Source organism: Rhinatrema bivittatum, chromosome 5 (assembly GCF_901001135.1).
Source record: "Rhinatrema bivittatum chromosome 5, aRhiBiv1.1, whole genome shotgun sequence".
In the NCBI taxonomy this organism is placed as follows: Eukaryota; Metazoa; Chordata; class Amphibia; order Gymnophiona; family Rhinatrematidae; genus Rhinatrema; species Rhinatrema bivittatum.
In genome coordinates this window covers 162,151,478-162,166,656 of record NC_042619.1, presented here as the reverse complement: position 1 = coordinate 162,166,656, position 15,179 = coordinate 162,151,478, and positions in this window count along the sequence as shown.

Genomic DNA, 15,179 nt, shown 5'->3' with positions numbered 1-15,179 from the left:
CCCCTGTGTGAACCGTCAACGGAACGGTAGAGGTCAGAATACGAGCTGGCAGAAGTGTCCCTTGGATGGAAGTTTCCTCAAGGGGGCCTCCCGTCTTATTGTAGGTGTCCCCAGCTGAAGGACCAGTTGTTCTTGCATGAAGTTGCCTTCAGCGCCGGATTCCATGAAGGCAGAAATCTCTAAAGAACCCCCCCGGGTACTCTAGAGTAACAAGCAAGGTACTATGAGGAGCAGTGGCACAACCTAGGAGGTGCTCCTCTCGGCCCCCTAGGTGCTGGCGTTTTCCGCCCGCTCTTGACAGCGGGCCAGGAAGTGCACCTTCTGGCCACAATAGAGACATAAGCCTAATGAGCGTCGACGTTGTCTCTCCTCCTTGGAGAGAGGCGCTCGGCCCAGTTGCATGGGCTCAGAAGCAGGAGACTCAGGCTGGACGACCTTCTGAGGCGCAGGCAGGCGAGGCGAAGTCCGAGGCGGGCTGGATCGGCTATGGTGGGCCTCATGCGCCCTTTGCTGCAAACGGCGATCTATTCATGCGGCCATCTCCACCACAGCGTTGAGGTCCTCTGGGAGCTCCCGGGCGGCAATCTCATCCTTGATTCGCCCGGAGAGGCCCTCAAGGAAGATGGCCTTGAGACTTCCATCCTGCCAGCCCACCTCCTGAGCGAGGGTCCTAAACTCCAATGCGTAATCAGCTAGTGGACGGGTTCCCTGTCGTAGCTGCAGGAGGTCGGAGGTGGCAGTGGCCCGATGGGATGGTTCATCGAAGGCCTGCTTAAAAATTAAGATGAAGCGTTGCAGATCATTCAAGGCAGGATCGTTGTTCTCCCACAAGGGAGAGGCCCAAACCAAAGCCTTTCCATCGAGTAGCGATAGCACGTAAGCGACCTTGACTGTATCAGTGGGAAACTGGCGGGGCAGCAGTGAGAAGCGGATGAAACACTGATTTAAAAATCCTCGGCAAGTCCTGGTTTCCCCTGCATTACGTGATGGTGCCGGCAATTGAGTTACTGAAGCTGCCGACAGTAAAGGTTCGACGTCTGCGCCAGGTGGGGGTCGGGCATCCAAGGCGTCCAGTCTGGCGACCAGTTGTCCAAGGGTGCCGGCCAGCATGTCCAAGTACTGTTGCTGTTGTTGCATCTGTTGTAGTAGCCCAGTTCGGTCCTGAGGCGCTGGGACGTCTGCCGAGTCCATGGCCTTGCAATCTGCTGTGGACTAGCTAGACAGTGGACCCTTAAGCCAGCCTGCGGGAGACCTGGGGTAGTTGGACTATGGTCTCGGGGCAGCAGGCTGGTAGGCAGACCAGGCTGATGTAGACAGTAGGCTTCACCCGGAAGCTGGTACTCCCCCGGGAGGAGCCCTTGGGAGCCCAGCCGCTTGGGACTCAGGAGGTTCACCATGGAAGCTGGTGTCCCCCCGGGAGGGGCCCGTAGGAACCCGGCCACTGGGGCTTAGGTGATCTCTGGTCCGGATCTTGAGTAGGCTGGAGCTGAAACGGATGAAGGCGGCCTGGCAGGAACTGTGGCGGGTCGAAGTCAGGCAGCGTGAAACCAGGCAGGAACTGTAGCAAGCTGGAGACAGGCAGAGCGGGACCAGGCAGGAACCTGGACAGGTGCTGAAGCAGGCAAGAACTAAGAGGTTAGAAGTGCGAGCAAGTCACGTAGTAGATCAAGCAGGCAGGCAGGCAGGAACGGTGTGCGAGGGAGTCACACACCGGGGCTCAGGGCAACTGGGCACCACAGGGGACCCAGTTTCAAGGCGTCGTAGGGGGTCCACGGGGAGTTTAAGTAGGAATGGGCGTCTGACGTCAGGAGCGGGGGCGGAGCGCGCTCTGGCGGGAAACGGGCTATATCAGCGCCGTGACAGCGCGCGCGTGCGCCTAAGGAGCCCAGGGTAATGGTGTCTCCCCCGTGGAGACGCTCACAGAGCTGGTTCAGGCATCGAGTGACCCTGTATTGTGAATTATGCTCTGCAAACAGTGGCCTCCATAATGTGCCTTCCATTCATCAGGCTCACTTAGAAATACTTCATCTAGTCATTCTAGGCCTAAACAGAGATTTATGTAGACTAACACCTCATCAAAAGCTATCTGTTGCTTTTCACAACTACTGCATCACTCATGATTTTGATACCATTTTTTTCTCCTTCTCAGCCCTTTAGGTACATCTGTGTTCCTCTGCTCTTACCATTTCAGTTTAAAATCACCAGTGCCACTGCTTCTGCCGCTCATCTAAGCCAGTCTTGTACCTTTAGGGTTCTTGTTTTATTTATTTATTTCATTTATTTATTAAATTATTTATAGCACAGTTTTGCCATTTGAGTTCCAACCATCATAAACATTGGAACAATACATAAAATAATACACAATTCACAATTATAACAACATAATTCTAAAAAAAAAATCATTTAAAACTTCTTTCTGAACAATTTCATCTCCTGAATGAACTTAATCTCCAAAGGAATGGCATTCCATAATATGGCTTGATAACTGAAATGACCTAATTCCTAGCCTCTTGGGAACAAACAGACCTAAATGTAGGAATATCCAATAATAAATTATTGGATAAGCATAATGACAGTCCTGGAATATATACAGAGAACTTATCTGATAAATAACTTGGGACAGTATAATGCAAATAGTTATAAACAATCATAAGGATCTTAAACTTTAAATGCTGCTCCACTGGTAGAACAACTGGGCCAGCAGCAGGGTCACATGTTTCCTTGGATAGATGCTCAAGACTAGCCTAGCTGTGGAATTCTGCAATAATTGTAGAACATTAATACATACTTCTGGAGACAAATATATAAAAAAAATACAGTAGTCAATTGAACTTAAAACAGAGGCCTGCATTATTATGCAAAAATCAATTTTCTCAATCAGAAACTTTAGGTGCCAAAATATTCTAAATTTATAGTATCTGGAGGACCCCATGGAATGCAATTGGGAGTCAAACATTAATCAGAGTCAAAATGAAAACTTAAATGCCTTACTTTTTCTTAGAAAGGGACTGTTGTCCTATTAACATTAATCCCAGCCAACTCAGTTGGTCTTGGACTCTTAGAAATCCAAAGGTCCTATTTTTAGTAGTATTAAGACCTAAGCAGTTATTAGACAACCAATTTTGAACTTCCAATAAACACAACAAAATTCCTCTTAATACACAAGTCAGATTGCTTGTGTCTAAATAAATATAGCTGTACATCATCTGCATATATTTTAAAATGTACCCAGTAACACTCAAGCAGGCCACAAAGTGAAGACATATAAACATTAAAAAGTATTAGGGATAGAATTGAGCCCTAGGGGACTCCAGCTTTAAGAGAAAACCAGTTTTACACCTCATGCTTAATCTTGATTTGATGTTTCCTTTCTAATAACAATGATCTAAACCAGGGGTCCCCAACCACCGGTCCGCGGACCGGGACCGGGCCGTTGGGGATTTTTGCCGGTCCGTGGCGCCGCCGCCAAGCACCGGCAGGTGTGTCGCGTGTTTCCGGGCTCTCCCGCTGCTCCTCCTTCCCTGCTGCCGTTTCCGCTGGGTTGTCAGCACGTTCAAGCCCAGCGGGAACGGCAGCGGTGTTTGAGGAAGCTGTGGCACCCGTGGCTGGCCTTTTCTTCTTCCCAAGCCTGCCCCCCCGTGACCCGGAACAGGAAGTGGAGAAAGGAGAAAGAGCCGTGCCGCGTGGAAAAATAGCAGCATTGGCCCCCGTGTAATCGAAGCAGTAATCGGTAAAGGAGTCAGCAGCATGAGCCTCCTGCGGCCGATGGGAATCTTCTTTCTTGGCCTGCGGGGGCTGCTGCAGCTCCCATTTGTGCTCCCGGGGGGGGGGGGGGGGGAGAGGAAGTGAGTGAGAGAAAGAGAGAGAAGCAGCCAGCCTGCCTGTGTGTGATTGACTGGTCAGAGAGCTGATGTGTGTGTATGTGAGAGACAATGAAAGTGATTGCTCAGGGAGATGACTGATGTGTATGTGAGAGTGTGAGACATTAGTCAGGGAGGTGACTGATGTCTGTGTGTGTGTGTGTGAGAGAGAAAAAGCATGGAAGTGAGAAGTCTGGGTAAGTGGGAAAGCATGGGCGTAAGAAGCCTGGTGTTGGGGGGGAGGGGTGAAAGAAAGCATGGGAGTGAGAAACCTGGGTGAGTGTGCATGCATGAGAGAGAGAGACTGGTTGGTAAGGTGACTGGTGTGTGTGAATGTGAGAGAATGTGATTTAGGGAATGAGAAGCCTGTGCATGTGCATGTGGAGAGTGAGCATGTGGAGAGTGAGCATGGAAATGAGAGACACTGTTGTGTGTGTGTAACAGAGAGAAAGTGATTATGGGAATGAGAAGTCTGTGCATGTGAAGAGAGTGAGCATGGAGTGAGAAACCTGGGTGTGTGTGAGACACAGCATGGGAGTGAGAAGCCTGTATATCTGAAAGAGAACATGGGAGTGAGAGACTGGTGAGTGTGTGTGTGTGTGTTTGAGAGAGACAGAGAAAGTGATTATGAGAGTGAGAAGCCCATATATGTAAGTAGAACATGTGAGTGGGAAGCCTGTGTGTGTGTATGGCATGAGATAAACTGTTCAGGAAGGTGACTGGTGTGCGTGTGCCAAAGACTGGGAGATGATTGGTGTGTGAGAGACAAAAACTGGTCATGGGGGCATGACTGGTATGGTGTGTGTGTGAGAGAGACATGGGCACTAAGGAAGAGGACCATGAGTATAGAGCTTAGCTTCTACTGCTGCTTCTTGTGTGTGCCACGGCTTGCAGGGAAGGGGAGTAGGAGAGCTGCTGGAGGAGGTAAGTAAAGGTGGCTTTTTAAGTTTATTTTTCTTGACTGCCATTTTAATTGTGTGATGTCTGCTTTTTTGAAATATTTTATTGGTGTTTTGAGCATGTTTAATAGTTTTTATGAGTTTTTAATTGTTGGATGTTATTCTGTTCATAGCTGTTTTGAAACATTTATTCTGCTTATTAGTATAGTTTTACAATTATTTCTGAGTGGGGATCTATAGCTGCTTGCTAGTTCTGTTTTCCTAATAAGAGGTGTATTGGTTTTTAAGACCTGATTTAATATTTGTAGTGTTGCCTTTTCATAGATAGGGTTGCTCCTGTTTGAGTGTATTCCATAATACAGGTGTAACTGTGTGCGGATTAGTTTATGTGCATTACTACAGATCCTGGGAGTATGTTAGGTCGGTTCTGTGTCTGTTACCGAGATGAGATATTTTACTAGCATGTAAGCGTTTGTATCGGTCTTATTTGTTGTGTTTTCTCAAGAGGACATGCTTTGGTGGTAAACTGCTGTATTTCATAAGTAGGGCTATTGAGCCTGGAAGTAGAAGGAGTTTGAGTTGCTGTTACTGAGATGACACCAGAACCAGAATATCTTTTTTGTAGGGTGAGTTGTATGGGGAATGTCATAATTCTGCTTTAAATCCATTATTGTGGGTCAGGGGGGTTCCCGTGGATACAAACTGTAATTTTACATCTAGTCCCATGACGATCATGGGTCAGTGTCTCATGCATGTGAGAACCTATAGTGAGTTGAGTCACATTCACATTCACATTATAAATGTCATAATTAAATAAGTGTGCACTAAAATCTAACACCCTCCATAACCCCGCCCCCATATGACCAAAGCCCCGCCCCTGCCCCACCCTTGCCCCACCCCCACCCCGCCCTGCCGGGCCATGGAAAAATGGTCTTGCTTGAAGCTGGTTCCTGGTACAAAAAAGGTTGGGGACCACTGATCTAAACCACTGAAGAACCATTTCCCATAATCCTATATCTGTAAGCCCAGATACTAAATGTTTTGATTAACTGAATCAAAGGCAAAACCTATGTCTTTTGCTGCTCCAAATGTCTACAAGGTTCCTCCCAAATCCCCTTTCTCTATGGTATTTGCCAACTCTTGCTTTTGCCCTGGCCATCTATTGTTTTACATAAGCATTACCCACCCATCTATCTTTAATGGTTTCATGATATTGAGGATATTTTCTTAAAAACTCTGTTGCCTTACAGTTCTTATGATTATTGGTGCCATCCAGTATATAGCCTTTGATGGATTATAACCCATGAAAATGCATGGGCTTCAAAAAGGGAGAACCCAGAACCATAATGGCAGTGCTTTTACATGAATATTGATTCTGAGGTAATAAAGGTGATATTTGTAAATACTGATTCAGAAGAAGAAACATGACCTCGATTCTTTGAATCACAAAACATTAAACAGCTAGTGGGTAAAAAGCATTTGGTATCTCTAGCAAGTAGCATCTTAGCCTTCAGTGAATACTCACTCTAAATCCAAACAGCCAGTAACTTTGGATATGACATTAGACCTCCTCCAGGTATTTCCTCTGGCTTCTCTTGCCTAGGTCTTTGTTCTAATTTGGTTGGTGTTCTTTGACCCTCATTTGGAGCCTTAGGATTTTCTTGCCAGCTTTCATGATGAAATGTGGTTTTCATGTAATTCTTTCATTTGCTTTTAACCTATATCACTACCTTTGGGATTTTCTTGTATTTGGATCCCCCCTTGAGATGTTCATGCCAAAGGTGGTGCCACTTTTTTCCTTTTTTGTAGCCTTGAAGGGTTCATGACGTTGTTATTGCCCTCTTTTAAATCCTTGGTGTATTCTCCCTCCCCCCAAAAAACGTTTATTCTCCCATTTTACTTATTTATAGTTCCTCTTTTTGTTCTATCCCTCCACAATCCCAACCTGGTTATCCCACCCTGTATGTTGAAGAAAACAAGAAATTGCCATACTGGGTCAGACCAAGTATCAAGCCCAGCATCCTGTTTCCAACAGTGGCCAATCCAGGATACAAGTACCTGGCAAGTACCTAAACACTAAGTAGATCCCATGCTACTGATGCCAGTAATAGCAGTTGCTATTCTCTAAGACAACTTGATTAATAGCAGTTAAAGGACTTCTCCATGAACTTATTCAAGCCCTTTTTTAAACCCAGCTACACTACCTGTACTAATCACATCGTCTGGCAAAAAATTCTAGAGATTAATTGTGCATTGAGTGAAAAAGAATTTTCTCTGATTATTTTTAAATGTTCTACATTCTAACTTCATAGAGTGCCCCCTAGTTCTTCTATTATACTGGAGAGTTTTGTCCACAAAAACCCTCAGTGAAAAGGAAGGAATACAGGAAGAACAGAAAATAAATATGCAGATGAGAGACCTTTTACATTTTCTGAAATTGATTAAAGTTTCAGAAGGAAGAAGGAACTAATACAACATCAGAAAATCAAGAAATGGAAGAGTCTGTGTTCAGATGCAGAATATGGGAAAATAATTCTTAATAAAGAAAACTTCACAAATTACTGGGAAAGCCACACTGAAGAGAGTTCATTTCCATGTTCTGATTTTGTCTAACGTTTCAATTAGAAACATTTTAATTAGAAACGAATTGCACAAGATGGAAAATTCCATCCAATAGCAAGATCAATTTGAAATAAGGAATGTAATGAAAGTATATGTCATAAAGGTAATACCAATGACAGAGTTTTTTCTTGTACTAAATCTAATAAGTGGCAATTGCTTCAAGAGGAAGAGAGACAACATTTCCCATGCTACTTTGCCTTGCTGCTATACTTCTTATCCTTCAAATTAGGAATCTTTCTTTCATCCAGGGCTGCTACCATGCCCAGTATTTTGCACTTTGATGGTCTTGCTGTCACTTTGCCTTTCTGTTATACTCTAACTTTACACAATGGGGTATTCTTTGGACCTCTCATAGTGCTGTGGTAGGTTGATGCCACTCTTTGTGCTGCTTTGTCCCTTTATTGGTGCTTTGATTTTTTTCCCACCACCTGCTCCTCATTGTTCCCTCTTCAGGGTTCCTTGGAATATTGATGCAACTCCTGGTATCACTTTGCCTCTAGTGCTACCTTCAAGGGTTTATGCCACTGTATTTGGTTTTTTCTCTTTTGAAGTCTTGGGGTGTTCTTCCCTGTTTTGTTTCTTCTTTGCTCCTCTGACAATTCCTTGAAGAACTCCTGCCACTTCTGCCACCCCTTTATGGTGCCTCAGGCTATTCATGCAACTTTTGGTGCCACTTTTCCATAGTCTAGATGCCTTGGATTTCTTTTTCTCTTCTGATGATGTCTTTCCACAAGCATTATTATCATTGCTGAGAAAACCCCAATTCTGGAGCCCCCAAATAGGCTGCCGTGCTTCCTCCATTTACTTTAATGCCATAGAAACAATATTTTTGTTGTTTTCAAATTTCTAAAACAAATTGAGGTGCTTAGAAAATTAATTAACAAACTAAAATTATTTTTTCCTATGCATACCCCTAGTTAGAGCATCTTTTTGTGAGAGAGCCATGATATAAGAATGTGTTAGCATATTTATACTTCAGATTCCCCTCTGGGGTAAAATGCATAAAAGATATTTTTTTAGCAGGAAGAAAGATGGGGCTCATTGGGGATCAGAAAAGACTCTCTCTAAGGACTGCCCACTTCCACAAAGCAACAGAGGTAAGGCACCATAGGTTTCCTCAATATCCTGGGGCAAATTTGGGCAAAATGGCCTTAGCCTGCATTGCTATAGCATTGGAGAAATTCTCAGATAGGCAGAAATATGGAGCCCCATATCTTTCTACAGTTCACCGGGGGGGGGGGGGGGGGGTCATTTCTCCATTCCTACAGGTCATGTAAGGGTACTTGGTGTCATCTCTTGCATCCCATTGGGCTTCAATCTTGTTAAATTCCCTTGGTTAATTTCTAGATCAAGCTTTGTGTGCTGATACACCCACTGTTACATGGGACTATATAATTAATCAATGAATTGTTCTAAAAGTATCATATTTGCCACCCCTCATCTTTGGCTCAGAATGGATTTATTTATCTTTCAGATAGTAGAATTCTAGGATAGTGTTACACACCCCGTCTGCGTCTGGCCTGTGCACGGGCCTGCTCACCTTGTTGGCTCCTCTGCAGGTCACGGGTCGGCCTCCCCAGTGGCAGCCGCGAGCTCCTCCAGGCCTCGGAGTCCTGCGGCAGTGGTCACCGGGCCTTCTACTGCGTACCAGGCATCATGCAGGAGTTCAGCATATCCAATTGCTTTGGCCACACCCCTACGCATATGCGCGTGCTCCGCCCGGTCTCTTGTAGGGCCAGGGGTGGGTCTTAGCTCTGCAGCATGCCCTGATTGATTGCCAAATATAAGTAAGTTCCTGCCTGCACTTCCTTGCTTTGGCAACCGGGTCGACACTGTTTGTGTGCTAGTTTGACTCCACATTCACAGACTTGTTCCAGTCTTGTTCCAGCATCCTTCTGTTCCAGTGTCCATCTGTATCGTCTCCCCAGGTAATACCTTCAGACTGTCTCTATGGTACTGACCTCAGCCTGTTCCTTGACCATTATGTCTGCTGCCTGGATGCTGACCTCTGCCTGCCTTGTGACCTCGTCTGACCTCTGGAACCTGACCTCTGCCTCGTTGACTACTCCTCAAACTGATCCTTGGATTCTGACCTCAGCTGCCATTGACCACGTCTCTGATTCTGGCTCTGTCCCTTGCCTTGTCATTGCCCTCGCTGTTCTGATCTTCCTTACTGCATCAGACCTGCAGCCTCAAGTCTGATTGCGCTCCCCTGTTGTCCATGGGCACGTCTGTCTACTACCTCTTCAGGAGACCCTGCGAGGCCCACCTAAGTCCAAGCAGCCTGGGTCCCTCCGGGCTCCACCCGGGGGGACCGCAGGCTTCTAGTGGTGAAGCTCATCCTAGCCTCTGTCTCCTCCAGTGCTCCACCCCCTGGGGGCAGGTGCTTCCTGGTCCCTAACAGGGAGCTGTTCTTCACTGCTCCAGAACAAGGGTCCACTCCTGAGTGCAACAGTATAGTGGCCTTGACTTCTCAGTAGATGGCTTACCCTTGTGGTTTAATGGCTTAAAACACTCTTTGACTTACATTGACTAGAAGGTTTATTTATTTATTAAAAAAAAACAAAACAGAACTCCTACTAATTGCAATGGTCCAGGTGGGGTACAACAGTACACATATAAACTTAAAATGACACAATATAAAACTAGACTAAAACTTAAAATGACACTATATAAAATTAGACTAAAACTGCTCTTTTGAAATTGCCGCCTCAAAAATCAATATATCTTATTAGAGACTCCAAAGCTTACATGTTTAAAAATATGTTTTGAACTTATTTCTAAATGCTTTAATATACAGACTCAGTTTTAGCTATTCCTGTAGACTGTGCCAATAATTTGGCCCAGCAGCATCCAAAAATGCTTTATCATGAGTTTCTGCAAAGATGTGCGCTTCTTATAGAATGCATATCAAGCAAAACAGACTGACAGGATCTCTGAGTTTGTGTAGGAATATAAATACAGAGCATCAAACTCACCCAAGGGGACACACTACCACTATGTAACTTATAAATTGTTACTGAGACATTATATTTCACTCTCTACTCAACTGGAGAGCATTGCCAGGTGATGTATGTAATCTGCATTATGTATCTCTTGCAGAGATCATAAAACACTAGAGGATAGACAGATATAAAAAGGGTTGCAATAATCCAGATCTAAAACAGTAGAGCTTGTAACATCAAATCAAAATCAGAACTTCCAAGTAAAGGCTTTAAACACTGTATAATTCATAATTTTTAAAAAGTACCTCTAGCAGTAGCTACTACGTTAACTTGGCTGTGCATTGTCATTCCGGAATCTTGCATTACTCCCAGACATTTGGCGTTGAATATAATTGGTATCTGACATCCCTCAAATCTAAATATTGATGGTTTATTTCTTGATGGTGTTCAGATAGGTGTTTCATGTGACTTTAAGCCACCCTAATACGTGAACTGTTCTTTGAAAGTTTGTGAGAAATCTTAACGGGTTCTTCCAGGAGACAACTTTGGTAGCACTGTTGTGGTGTGGTTTGGCTACGAATGTGAACTGCAACAATTGTACCTCTTGGGCAAGTAAAACATGTCAAACTGCTCCCACAGGACTTACTGTTTAGCTCCCTTTCCTTCCAATATAATTTGCAAGCAATTATTCTTCTCTGTCAAAGTCTGGAACAGCTGCTCCATCTCTCATCACTAATGTGAATTTTCAAAAGAGTTACATATATAAATGTAACATACTATCAGGCCGATACAGTACAGTGCGCTGCACCGGAGCGGAACGCACTGTTAACCTGCATTTGGGTGTGCGTTTTCGACGCACTAGCTTTACCCCTTATTCAATAAGGGGTAATAGCGCGTTGAAAACGCGCGTCCAAACCCCCGAGACTAATAGCGCGTCCAAACCCCCGAGACTAATAGCGCCCGCAACATTAGTCATTTCTGTGCAATACAGTAAGTAAAATGTGCAGCCAAGCTGCACATTTTACTTTAAGAAATTAGCGCCTACCAAAAGGTATGTGTTAATTTCTGCCGGCGCCGGGGAGGTGCACAGAAAAGCAGCAAAAACTGCTTTTCTGTGCACCCGCCGACTAAATATCGTGGCGATATTAAGTCGGAGGTCCCAAAAGTTAAAAAAAGATAAAAATTTTAAAAAAAACTTTTAAAATCAGCCCGCGGCTCGCGGGTTGAAAACTGGACGCTCAATTTTGCCGGCGTCCAGTTTCCGAACCCGTAGCTGTCAGCGAGCTTGAGAACCAACACCGGCAAAATCGAGCGTTTGCTGTCAAACCCGCTGACAGCTGCCGCTCCTGTCCACGGGCCGTAATTTAAATATTTTGTTTTACTGTATCACGCGCACAGGACACTGGTTTGTGTGTGCGCCGGGAGAGCGGGCGCTCGCCCGCTCTCCCGCGAACTTTCCTGTATCGGCCTGTAAGATAGCAATTTTCAAAAGCCATTTTCCTGTGTTAAGTGCACTTACTACGGGTAAAACATTTTGACAATTCAATGGCATACATTGCCACTTACATGGATAAAGTACATTTTTACATGTAAAGACTATTTTTTAGCATATAAATACTATTGAAAATCGGGACCTAAGTTTTCCTCTTCTTGCCTAGACAGGGTAAATTTTGGGGGCTGCCCTTCTGTTAATCTCTGTGGAAGTCTCACCACTGCAACCATGTGTGATAGTGTTCTCCCTCCATGTGTGATCCTGTGTTAATAATTCTCCTTCCTAATATCTGGGTATGTGAGTGGGTCTTTAAGTAAAAAGCCAAGTCTGCAGTTTTTCAGGAAAGCACAGGCTTATTTTTTCTATTGCTGCAGTTCCAGCACTGAATATAGTAAGGGTTAGAATCAAAATAATAAACCATAAACTAGAGGAAAGGAGGAGCAGAGGTGATATGATACAGACTTTCAGATACTTGAAAGGTTTTAATGATCTAAAGACAATGACAAACCTTTTCCATTGGAAAAAAATCAGCAGAACCAGGGGTCAAGATTTGAAACTCCAGGGAGGAAGACTCAGAACCAATTTCAGGAAGTATTTCTTCACAGAGAGGGTGGTGGATTCCTAGAACGCCCTTCTGGAGGAAGTGGTGAAGACCAAAACTGTGAAGGACTTCAAAGGGTGCGGGATAAATACTGTGGATCCATAAAGTCTAGAGGATGTGAATAAAGAAAAGAGGCAAGGGGGTAGCTTGCGGGAATGACAGCTACTACTTGGAGATTAATACCCTTATTCAATAAACATACTCACTGTCAATGCGATTCAAGCATTGCTATATGCTTCAATGGCAAGAGGAAATATGGTAAAAAGGATTTGCATTCACAAAAAAAATCGGGGAGTAGCTTGCTTGTTGCGGCGGTTACTACCCCAAACCAATTAAGTCTGATACTTCACTTTCAATGCATATCCAGCATAAGCTCTCTGTTTCAACGGCAGGGGGGAAGAGGAAAAGAGGATTTATATTCAGGCAACAACCAACAAGGACTGAATTAAATAGTCTGGGTAAACAAATAATAATGGGTGTGGCTTGCTTGTTACGGCAGTTACTACCCCAAATCAATTAAGCCTGTTACTTCACTTGCAATACATATCTAGCGCAACTCACTGCTTCAACGGCAGGAGGGAATAAATAAAAGAGGAATTATATTCAGACAACAACCAACAAGGTCTGAACGGCACAGGCTGGGTAAACAAATAAACGTGGGAGTAGCTTGCTTATTGCAGCAGTTACTACCCCTTACCAATTAAGCTAGATACTTCACTTAGATGGAGCTCCAGCACTGCTCTCTCCATCAATGGCGGGGGTGGAAGGTAACTAGAACCAAAAAGTTACTAATAAGGGTCAAGAGTAACAGATAAGTATGAGAAAAAAAAGTGTGAAAGCTTGCTGGGCAGACTGAATGGGCCATTTGGTCTTCTTCTGCTGTCATTTCTATGATTCAATGTTTATGTAAGAAGTAGGAGTATTTATCAAGCAACTCCTGAGCTTGCCTAAGCTCCAGGATCCAGACTTGTCTTCTTTAGGCTTGCAGCTGTGGCAAAGAGTTCTACATTCTCCATTTCCCTAGAGTTCACTTTGGCTGCTGCCTTCCCTGAGATGTTATTCAGTGAGCAGAAATCTGCCCCATAAACCCAATCTAGTTTCTGCTATTCCCTTAAGGTAGCTCTCTGGAGTTAGATGAGAGGAACATCTTAAAGTAGACTGGCTTCCTAGTTTGCACACTACTTCACAGTGCATTATAACCCAAGAAGGATTAGGTTTTGTTTGGCTTTGTGTTCTGCTTTCACTGTAAATGTTGAGCTACCAGTTAATATGATGAAGAATAAATTGTTTTACCTAAGAGTAACAAAGGATGAGTCTGTATTCAGTGATTACCTGCACAGCTTCTAATCTCCCTAACTGAAGCAAATACATGTATTTCCCAAAAACCTGGCTAATTGGTGTCACCAGCACACTTGAGGAATCCCTGATTTACTCCAGGCTAACAATTCCCTTTTTTTTTTTGTTTTTAAAGAATAAACTGAAAAAATATATATAAAAAAAACATATACCAAGCCAGGATAAATTATCCAATGTTTTTATTCAAAAACAGCAATATTCAAACTGCCCTCATATTTACAAAATCATTGAGTACTTTTACCCATCAGCTTACTACCAATTTTCAAAGGGAAAAGTAGAGAGGAAGGAGAGGAGAGGAGAGTGATGTTTCATAAAGTACGTTCAAGATTCCATCCAGATTATCTTTGATGTTTTTTAATCATGAACACCACCTTCCACACTATAATATCATTTTTTCATTTCCAAGTTTTGTTACTAAGAAGATTTTTTATCACTTGTAAAATATTGTGAAAAGTTCACCATCAATATGAATGAAACCCGTCCACCAACTCATTGTAAACAAGCCATACTTAGCTTCCAACTGAGACGCTGAGAAATCGAATCGGCATGAGCGTATTTTACCCAAGGCCCAGTTTTGAATCTCTTCTTCGTCAGGGGAACCGCATCACCACTGCTCTTCTCAGCTCTTTTATGTTGTTAATCCATCTCATTTTCTCTGAATTCAAAAAATGCTCTCAGCGCGCTGCCTCTGTTCCGGTGGGGGCCGACATTTTTTTGAAAAGAGGCAGCGCGCTGAGAGCATTTTTTGAATTCAGAGAAAACGAGATGGTTGCACGCCGGGTTGCGCGCACAAATCTATGCCCGCATGTAGGTACGAAAATCTAGCCCATACTGTTCCTTGTAAACTGATGTGATGTGCATACGAACATCTGTAGAGAAAAGCAATAAATAAATAAATAACATAATATAACATAAGGCCATGCATAATCACATGGTGGGTGGAGGGTCTTACCCCCCTCCCCATTTGTTTGGGGGGGTCCTGTGACATTCCAGGTCTTCTTCCCATCCCCATTTTTTCAGGGGAACAACTTCCATGTCTGTATGCTAAGTTGTGTGCAAGAGTGTTTTTTTCTGTTTCAGACTGTCCTCCTGATCTTCAAAGGTTGGGGGTCTTTGTGACCTCTGGACTCTGCTTTGGCTGGTCCCTGACATCTGCTTATGAACTTCAGTCGTATTGTCTCTCTGCTTTTTCATTTCGACAAACATTTACAACAGGCACATCTTGATAAAGTATCCTTCATTGTAAAGTTCATCTGGGCAAAAATATTTCTCTTGCTGTGACAGGTCTTTTGGGGCCTATAAGTTCACTGGTCTATATGTTCCTTGGCTATTATGATTCATTTTTAGTAATTCAGTGGTACAACATGAGATATCTCCCTACACTATCCCTGTCCCCTATAAATG